Raw genomic sequence first — 10,882 nt, forward strand, 5'->3', positions numbered from 1 at the left:
GAGACAGGGTTTCTCTGTGGTTTTGGAGCCTGTCCTGGAACTAGCTCTTGTAGACCAGGCTGGTCTCGAACTCACAGAGAGAAACCAGTCCTTTTGCTCATGGGAAAAATACCTAGTATTTTAGAGCCTAACATCGTGTTGGGCTAGAAGGCAGCACTCAGTAAATGCTAAAAGCAAGGACCTGAAAAATAAAGAAAATAAAAGAATCTTGAGCAAAGAACCTATTTGAGTAGAAATAGAGAATTATGGGTAATAGGAACCACTTTTTAGGTGTTACCACACACATACCTATGTGTTTGTACACCAGTCCTATCTACTGAGTACCTTAGAATTTTTCTCGCAGTATGCAGCTTTCCCGCTAGCTAGTTCCTTCCAACTGATTTTTATTGAATGAAACATACATTTATATGCTTCATATGATCCCACATCACTAATTTCATTTTGTTGAGATTTAGTTTTATTTCTTAGTCTTTGTTTCCAGATAGATTGCAAAACTGTTATCAATGTTTGCATCATTAAACAAGATTAACCATGGGGCTGGCAGCAACTCAGGAAAATGCTATGGAGAAATAAATCACTTTTTTCTGAGTTGGTCATATATCTGACTTTTCCTATTCTTGTTTCATAGGTTCCCAAGAGCAAGGCTACTGAGGCCACCAAAATAGCCATTGATGTAGGTTTCCGTCACATAGATGCTGCATACTACTTTTAATCAAAGACCACAGAAAACTTAGCAAGGGAAATGCTATCTTGACTAACGTTACCCAGCTACCTCTGATTATATATGTTCAGAAACAAACTGCACAACTATCACAAAGTTATCTCAAAGTGACCTTTAAACTGTTGTTTCTGATCCCCAGTTACTGATATGTCTTCCAAAGACAGAAGCTTTGTGATATAGATGTTCTCTTAGCAAACAGAGGAGATCTCTTGTGATGGCTCTCAGCCCCCGTGCTTTCTTCTGGTTTCAGATAAATGCAATCCCACTGATGCCCAATCCCAAAACAGCCTAGAGAAATGATTTAAACTCTGCCTCCTGCTACATGGGTTATGGCAGAAGATGTGGATTTTTTCTTTTTCCATTCGAATATTTACACTTCCTTCTGAAGGCGAAGGCGTAAGTCACAAACAATCCCACACCAGTTTGGAATTATGATGAATAGGGTGGTATTTATTTAAAGGGGAAAAAACTTACAGATCACCGTCCCAGACAACTCTGCCCTCTGCGCAATCAGGAAGGAGTCTAGTTGCCGGAAATGGAGCAGGAAGCAAGGAGAGAGAGAGAAGGGAAGTGGCCGCTTTTTTAAAGAGAGAGACCACACCCCAATGGGCTGGTGTCTCAGGGCTATTGGCTGGAGGAGCGGAAGCACTTCCCACAACATCCTTCCCTTCTCCCAATCCCCTCCTGCTCCCCCACACCCCCTCCTCCCTCCCTCTCCCTGCTTGAGAGAGGGCAGGGAACCCTGCCCTGTGGGTAGTTCAAGGCCTTCCCCCCCACATCCAGGCCTAGGGAGCTGTGCATCCATATAGACTAGGGTCCCAAAAAGCCAGAACATGCCATAAAAACAAGTCCCAGTGCCTTTATCAATGGCTTTTCAATTCCCCATTGTCAGCCACAATCAGAGAGTCCGGTTTGATCACATGCTCATTCAGACCCGGTCCAGCTGGATTTGATGAGCTCCCATTAGAACAGGCACACTGTCTCAGTGGTGGACCAACCCCTCCCTGTCCCTGACTTCCTTGCTCATCTTCTCCCTCCTTCTGCCTTTCAAGTGGACCTTGGGAGCTCAGACCGTTGCTTTGATGAGGGTCTCTGTCTCTATCTCCATCTGTCACCAGATGAAGATTCTTTGGTGATATTCGAGATAATCATCAGTGTGATAATGGGACAAGGACAGTTCAGGCACCCTCTCCTCTGTTGCCCAAGGACCTAGCTGGGGACATCCCCATGGACACCTGGGATTCCCTCTAGAGCCAAGTCTCTTGCCAACCCTAAAATGGCTCCCTTAATGTAGATATCTTCTTCCCTGTTCCTATATCTGCCCATCCTCCATCTCCACCCTTCCACTCCTCCAAGCTCTCTCCAGTCCTTCCCTTCTCCCTTCCCTTCCCCCCTCTCCCCTTCCCCCAACTTCACCCCCACTTCTGCCCCCACCCCCACGTTCACAACTTTTGCCCAGCAATCTGTTTGCTTCCAATTTCCAGGAGGATCTATATATGTTTTTTTTTTTGTTTGTTTCACCTTGTTATTTGGTTTCTCTGGGCTTGTGAACTATAGGTTTAATGTCCTTGGTTTACGGCTAGAGTCCACAAATGAGTGAGTACATACCATATTCATCTTTTTTGGGTCTGGGTTATCTCACTCAGGATAGTGTTTTCTATTTCCATCCCAGGATGGACTTTTAACTGGGAAATTTTATCTTGCTACCTCAATGGGACTCTCCAGTTAATTTCTATTAAATGTTTGTCAGCCCTCTGATTTAGTGCTTTGCTATTTATCTGCTGCTTCTTTCTATTTGACCCACCCCAGCTTACCATTTCTGTGCTCTTTTGAGACCAAAACTTCTAGGTGTGAAACATTTAAGTTGGTCATTTTCTAAATTTTTCTCATTCTCCTCACATTGTCATCACTCAAGTAAATCTGACTATTCTGTTAAGGATGTGATCTATGACGAACAGCACAAAATTGAGTAAAGTCCTGCAGAGGATCTGGGAAAAGTTGGGTGTGGGGAAAATCATGATCAAAATACATTGTATGAAAAATTTTAATATATATAAACTTAGCCACCGACGTTCTTAGCTTTACTGAGATTACCATAGCAAGTCTCAATCATTTCACTGCAATGTGTAAGCAATGTGTTTTTTTGTTTGGAAACTGTAGATTTGGAATACTTTCCATAGACCAGAGTTGGTTCGTCAGTGTCTGGAAGAATCGCTGAAGAAACTTGGGCTGGAATATGTAGATCTCTGCATTATTCATTCACCAATTGCTATGAAGGTCAGTTTTGGACTTTTATGCCCTAGACTATTATATTATGTCAGGACAATGCGATTTTTCTAGGCTCTTGCTGAGAGAAATCCATTGATCTGAGATGAACAGAATGGTGAATTATGACAGCTGAGAAACCCCACAGGCAAGACTTCTTAACGTGTTCATTCTCCAGTCTTCAGGAGGGTTCAAGTTCAAGGACTTTACTGCATTCTGTCCATCAGAGTGCCCCAGGTTGTGGAGACTTCTGAGACTCCAGGGGGAGTCTCCATCTCCTCAGGACATGTTCTCACCTATGTCTGTCTCTCACTCTAGGACACAGAGATCTGAATTTGGGTATTGGACAATGGGGCTTGGGCTCCTTTGGGCCTCATGGTTTCATTTTCTTATCATGGTACATGTTTGCTGATCACATCTGAAAGACTCATTAACTGAGAATTGAGTCATCATAAAGAGGAGCAAAAGTTCATGATTAATAGTGAAAGTTCTATCCTTTACAGTATTCTGTCACTGGGATAAGGAAATTTTAATGGGAAGAGCCATCATTGTTGGTGAGATTTAGAGCTTCATTGGGGTCCCCAGGAGAGAAAAGTGATGGCAATCAAGGGGAGAGATATTCTCGTACAATCTTTTAGATAATTTTTGTTTTTCTTCTCCAAAGTATCTGTTTAAAGAAAATATGAATTGTGCACGCTCTCTCTCTGTCTGTTTCTGTCTGTTTCTGTCTGTCTGTCTGTCTGTCTGTCTGTCTGTCTGTCTCTCTCTCTCTCTCTCTCTCGCACACACACACACACACAGTGACTAACTCAGTCTCCTGACTGTTGGATGAGTAAGCTCATTAACCACTTGAAATTGACTATTAGAGAAAGTTTTGCTAACTTTTCTTTTCTCTCTTCATTCTAGCCTGGAGGGGATCTCATGCCAAAGGATGCCAGTGGAAAAATTATTTTTGACAATGTGGACATCCGTGATACATGGGAGGTATGCCCTGCAGACAATAAGCACTGTGTGGCAAGAGAGGAACTAATTAATAAAGAATTAGAAGAGATGGATTTTGCTTCAATAATTGACAAACCCAAAGCATATCTTATTGTAGCTTATTGTTCAGTTAATATCTCTGGGAGGCCTGCTTACGTCTGCAGAAGGAGGAGTTTATGTAGGGAGAGAGGAGATGAGGAAGAGGAAGTGGAAGAAGTAGCGAAAGGGGGAACTATGGTTGGGATATAATATATGAGAAAAGAATAAACTACCACAACAAGAATCACCACTGCCCCTTCTCTGTCTTTCTGTAATTACATCTCTAGCATAAGAGTTGAGAGCGATGAAGTTTATTTTTTAACTAAACTATGATTTGAGGTAGACATTTCTTTGTGTCATAGATCCTACTTAAGAATATAAGCCATATAAAGGGGATCAACTGAAAGAGACTAAAGAAAGGTTACAACACTATTCCAGGACAGATAAACATGCCTTTGGAGAAGTGTAATCTGCCTTAGCACAGGGCAAGCTGTGATAGAGAATGAAACCTGCCACTATATACCCTATCCTGTATACAGATTGTCAACATTAAAGAGAAAATGTAACAATACATTTTAACTAGCACAAGATTCTAGAATTTTTTGTCTTTGACTGTGATGGCATTTATTGAAGAACCATTTTTAAGCTTGGCATCACAACAGATGCCACTGAAGAGGGTGGGTAAGGTAAGGGGAGACTTAATATGTACTTGCTGTTCTTAATGTGCATGTAAATGAATGTGCAGACAAATTTGTATTCATTTCAGGTAAGTACCTTAGGCAAGGCTGTATTCATGTGTCAAAATTGTTTTGAAATCGTAACCAAAATTCTATAAATAATTGAAATTATGTGAGGAACTGAAATTATTATGTAGGTATTCAAATAAGCTCAAGGAGAATCTCCAAGGGCAGAGTACAAATAGGATTAACTACATACTTTCTTCCTCCCCAGGCACTGGAGAAGTGTAAAGACTTAGGTTTAACCAAGTCCATCGGGGTATCCAATTTCAACTGCAAAGTGCTGGAATTGATTCTGAACAAACCAGGGCTAAAATATAAGCCTGTTTGCAATCAGGTGAGCTCTAGTTCACCTGGCTGTGCCTTATCTTCTGTTCTTCACAAACTTCTTCCTTACTCGATACTCCCCAAATCTCTGCTTTGAACCAACTGTTTAGGTTATAGCTATTTTCACTGAGACAAAAAATACCAGTTATAGCTCAGGTTGACGAGAGTGGGAAGAAGAAGGCAGGGGAAGGCAGTTTGACTAAAATCACAACTCTTAGAAGGAATACCACTGCTCGGTAACACAATGTGTTACATATAAAACCTTAAACACAAAAACCTGATTGAAATGAAGCACAGCAAAGTTGTCTTGCTGCTGTATTGTTCTCGTGACACTCTAGATAATTTGTGGTGGTTTCTTTTCTAAATTTAGATGGAAAATAATTTTTAATAACTTTCAAAGACTTTTAACCTTTGCAGAATTTAGAGCTACAAATGCCCTGAGAATTGTGTGGGTACAACTTCCTTCACCTGCGCCCATCAACACGCTCAAGCAATAATTTCTCTTCTCTATAAATTTGTCATATACATACTATTTGAAGTATTTTCAGGCAGGCATTATGCAATTTTTAGATTGTATTTTAAAAATATATGGTTTAAAGAATTAACAATGCTAGAATACTGTTAAACTCTCCACATATTTAGCAATGATTGGTATCACTAAATATCTTGAGTGTTAAAGTATGATCATGCCTGTTTATTTCCTTGGTACTTGGGATTGAACCAAAGGCCTCACACACAGTAGGCAAATGCTCCAACACTGAGTTTTTGCTTGTGGTATTTAACAAATTATTTTGAGGTAGAATCTCTGAATGCTCGGGTTGGCCTTGAAATTTTAATCTTCCTGCCTTAGCCCCCCAAATAGCTAAGCGTTTGTCACCATAGTGTTACATAGTGCTTTGCTTTTTTAAGAGCAAATTAGTTCAAAGTAGGGAGGGCTAAAGTCTATACAATGCCACTGGGTGGTATGTCTGTGAAGTTTTTCTTGAAATCGGGGGTTCACTCTCTTGCATTCATATCCCCTTTCCATCCTTACTCCTTCATTTCCCTTCTCCCTGTTCTCTGTTCTCACTCACTCTCTTTTTCCTTTTATCTGTTTATGAAAGAAATCAAGCATTTTATCCTGTTAAAGTTCCCCACATGATAGGGGAAACTAGTCACTGGTCACTGTGATAGTTTGGAAGGTTGCTTTTGAATTTCTTATACATTGAGGATCAGAGCAAAAGTCTTGATAACAGAAGCCCAAAGTCATGTGAGTCCCTGAAGGTTAAAAGACATGACATTTCCCATCCAGTGCAGTCACTCCTGTTTATCTTTCTCCCTCCTTTGTTCCCCTGAACACTGGGTCCTTCTATACGGCTGCCCCTTCTTCCCTCTCTAGGGGGCAAAAGGTTTTATCTTCAGCTTGTAGTCTTCTCATCCACAGGTATACTCAGTCATTGCTCAAACAGGCTATAGCTTCATTCTATAGAAACTGACAGAGACTGCAGTTTGGAAATGGGAGATTTTAATCTTCAAATACTAGTAAAAGGACAGAAGAATGTATTTCAGAGAAAAAAATGATCAATTTGAAGCATATTGTACTTAAGTCAATATGGAACTTGATCTACCCTTAGTACTTTTAAAGCCTAAGTAACCTTGTTGGCTCATACATTCTGATACCGTTTCGTTTTGGAAATTTACAGGTAGAATGTCACCCATATCTCAACCAGAGCAAACTCCTGGAGTTCTGCAAGTCCAAAGACATTGTTCTAGTTGCTTACAGTGCCCTGGGATCCCACAGAGATCCAAACTGGTAATGAGACTTTTGAACTTTATTTCCTTATGTCAGTAATTCCACGTTGACAACATTAACTTTTAAGTCTGTAGAAAAGTTCAACCACAAAGAAACAAGTTCAACAATGCCCCAGTTTCTATGCACCATGGTTGAACTTGAAGCTCATTAGTAGTCTTTTATTCTTTGCTGTTGCTTTACTAATAGGCATAGGTTTGTTTTGTTTTCTTATGTTTTTTTTGGATTTTTTCCAGACAGGGTTTCTCCGTAGCTTTTGGTTCCTGTCCTGGAACTAGCTCTTGTAGACCAGGCTGGCCTCGAACTCACAGAGATCCGCCTGCCTCTGCCTGCCAAGTGCTGGGATTAAAGGCATGCGCCACCACCGCTCGGCATAATAGGCATAGTTGTAAAAAGGATTTTAAGACACAGTTTGTAGAAATTAGACTGCATGTGTCCTAGCCATGTAATTTTGACAATGGATAGAATGTAAAACCAATGTACCTAACGTGTCATAAGAGATTCTCCAATGGAGATATGCATTTCAAGTCATGCGCATATAGTTGTATGTACATTGATATGGTAAAAATTCCATATGTTTAAGACAATAGTACGTCTTATATGTTTATCAGTGAATTCTGATTTCTACTTATAGATACAGAAACAGCAGATATGTTTATGCCTGTGATGGTTGACTTTTTTTTTCCTTTTGTCAACTTGACACAAGCCTAGACTTATCTGGTAAGAGGAAATCATAACTAAAAAAAATGCTCAATAAGTTTAGCCTATTTGCAAATCTGTGAGGTATTGCCTTTATTAATAATTAATGTGTGGGGGTCCAGACCACTGTGGCGATTTGAGCAAGGCGGTGGCCACCTTCTTCCATGGCCTCTGCTTCAGCTCCTGCTGTGAACCACTTTGAGGATGGACTGTGATGGGGAAGTTTAAGATGAGATAATCCCTCTTCTTCCCAGGCTGTGTTTGTCATGATGCTTTATCATAGCATTAGAAACCATAACTAAGACAGAGCATGAGAAAGAAAACATTTTGATGACTGTCAAAGACATTTTCTCTGGTCCTGAGATTTTAATAGAGTGTAGCCTTTAATGTAAAAGCTTGATTTTCTTAAGTGAAACAAAAAGGAAGTTAATCAATAATAATAATAAATAACTTTTTATATGTTGTTTAACTTCTTATTACTTCCAGACATTTTCACCACTTCTTGAACTAATAGTTTTTGTACTGTTCATTTGCTCTAGAGAAGTTTGCCTATTCTATAGAAATTCTGTGCTTATGGGTGAGGGGAATGGATTGAATTAGGATCATGCTATGTAGAGCAGCTGTCTTCAAACTCATGGATGGGGACCTCCTGCTTCAGTCTCCCAAGTGTAGGATTGCAGACTTCCGCTCCCATGCCTATCTGGAATTCACATGTCTATGCTTTTGTGGCCAGTGTCATCACAATTACCTGTAGTTCATTAAATTTTATAGCAATTTTCCTAACTTTTTCCTTCCTTCCTTCCTTCCTTCCTTCCTTCCTTCCTTCCTTTCCTTTCCTTTCCATTCTAAACTTTTAATTATCAATTTATGGTATCTTGAAATTATCAAAAGAAAAATTCTAGAAATATGCAAATTTTAATTTTAAATTAAGATAAGAGCTATGTGCAAGACCCCTGAGGATAAAAGGGAGTATATGTATTTCTGTTATATTCTATTGCATGGATGCCTTTCCCACATAGTGTTTGTCTTCCGATCTACCAAAGGGCAACATAATTGTTTGCAATTGCTACAATAAAAATAAATCTCTATGAATACTCACAAAATTCTGTTTTAATCACACTATATTGTACTTACTTCTTTTAATGGTCTGGGAATATAGGTTAAGGGGGCTGTACATTCCAGGTTTGTCATCTCTGTGATAGTATGTGTGTGTAATTTTTCAGGATCAGAGATAAAAGCCCATACCTTCTGGAGGAACCTATCTTAAAGACCATTGCCGAGAAACACAACCGAAGTCCGGGCCAGGTTGCCCTGCGCTACCAGCTACAGAGGGGTGTGGTGGTTTTGGCCAAGAGCTTCAATGAGAAGAGAATCAAAGAGAACTTTGAGGTAAAGGCCCAGGGATATTTTTCCAGAATGAGACCTGGGGGGCAGTTTCTCTCAAATGAGAACACTTGCTATTTATTTGCTCCCATGCATTGCCCCCGTGTGCTACAGACAGCAGCTTGAAAGGGCCGCAGAGAAAGCATTTGGTAAAGTGCTGGGTTTCCTCCACTCAAGGCTTTGCCTTTCACAATTTTTTAACAAGGTGTATTTCAGTGCCATTACTTCAGTTGGTTGTGGGACTTTCCAGCCTCTGAATAGGAGACATATATTCAGCTTGTTATACATGACTCAAGCTGCAGTGTTCCTTTACGGCAGCACATGACATGACAGGAAGCACTCCACCAGGTGGTGAAGGGTTTTATCCTTGAGGAGCTGCAGTGAACATGAATGCACTGGAGGCATTTTCTTTCAATAACTGCTTTGGTTTAGGAAATCAGGACAGAGGTTACAAGCACAAACTCGTGCACATGTGCACGCACACACACCCTAGAGTAGACTTACACATCTCTCAGCCTGAAAAACATTCCACACCCATGACCTCAGAGACCTCTAGGGGAGGAAAATTATCATCCTCAGCCCAGTTTTTCAGGAGGGGGGTAATGGGAAGGAGGTACAGAGCTCCACCCAAACCTTCCTAGAGTCTTTCAGCCAGAACAGAGCAGACGTACATTTAGGTCCTGACCTCCCAGCCCCCAGTCTCACATTCCAGCTCTAACATCCTGAAATTGGTAACTTTAACAACTTTGATCCTTCTTCCAGTGGTCCCTATTTCCTTCAGATTTGCATGATAAAAGGGAAGATATTTTACAACATGGTCAGTTTCCATTTTTATGTTGAGCAGCTTCTCCTGTGCTTTATTTCATAATTCACATGCAATTATTGAATAACTGCCATAGAATGCCTGGGGACTGTGTTAGGTTGCTTTTGTTGTTATCACAATTTATAAGATTAGTGGCTCATAGAAATTTTGAGGCCAGAAATTTGACATCCTGTCATGGGTATTACCAGGGCTACCCTCCCTCTGGGGTTCAAGTAGAGAACATTTTCCACTTGTTCTGGTTCCTAGGGTGGGGGAACTATTCAAAGCTGTATCAAATTCCAGGATGGCAAAGGAAGAAAAGTTCAACAAGTTTTGGTGAGACTAATTCTAGTATTTCACCTAGATTTGATCAATTTTAGATGCTTGCTAAATGTTCTTTCTGATCTCCTAGATTTGAAAATTAATTTGGGAGTTCCTTTTTCCTGCCTTTCTTAAGATTAGGGGTTGATGAGTCTTTCTTTTGAGAAATGGATCAAAGCAGGAAAGAAATGGGAAAGAAGGAGCCTGCCATATTCAGCCAAAAGTTTTGAGACCCAGGCCATCTGGAGGCCAATGGTGAATAAAATTCTTCTCTTAAAGTCTCCCTTAGTGCTATTACCCTTACATTACCAGGTAGAGGGATGCATCAATGGCTTATTTATTTATTTATATTTTATTTTCTATGACTATTTATTTCTAGGTGTTTAACTTTGAATTGACCCCAGAGGACATGAAAGAGACTGATGGCCTCAATAGAAATTTACCATATATGGAACTGTCATTGTGAGTAACTCCTCTAGACTGCATTATAGTTGTTTGCTTTTTGTAACATGGAGGTGAATCATAAAGATGTTCTATAGCGTTCAGGCAATGACCAATGTAGCTAAGCTTTTGCTTTTTGCATGAATGACATTATTTCATATATATATATATATATATATATATGTTTATATTGCACACTAATACATACTGGTGCTGTAGGAAGTCTTACAGCTAGTAGTTACCCGCCTACTGGTACATGGCCTCATTTCCTATTTATACGATGTAGAGCATGTGTCTGGACTCTTTTTATGTCTGTGGAATTTGGTTTCTGCTCTCCATTACAGTAGAGTATTCTGATTTGTGAGTCTACTCCTAAA

At 40.1% G+C, this 10,882-nt stretch overlaps 1 pseudogene; it reads left to right on the forward strand.

The window, feature by feature from the left end:
• The window catches only part of LOC101993818, a 90,299-nt pseudogene that overhangs the window by 77,545 nt on the left and 1,872 nt on the right, over positions 1–10,882 (forward strand).

The sequence above is a fragment of the Microtus ochrogaster genome, chromosome 16, assembly GCF_000317375.1.
Source record: "Microtus ochrogaster isolate Prairie Vole_2 chromosome 16, MicOch1.0, whole genome shotgun sequence".
NCBI lineage: Eukaryota > Metazoa > Chordata > Mammalia > Rodentia > Cricetidae > Microtus > Microtus ochrogaster.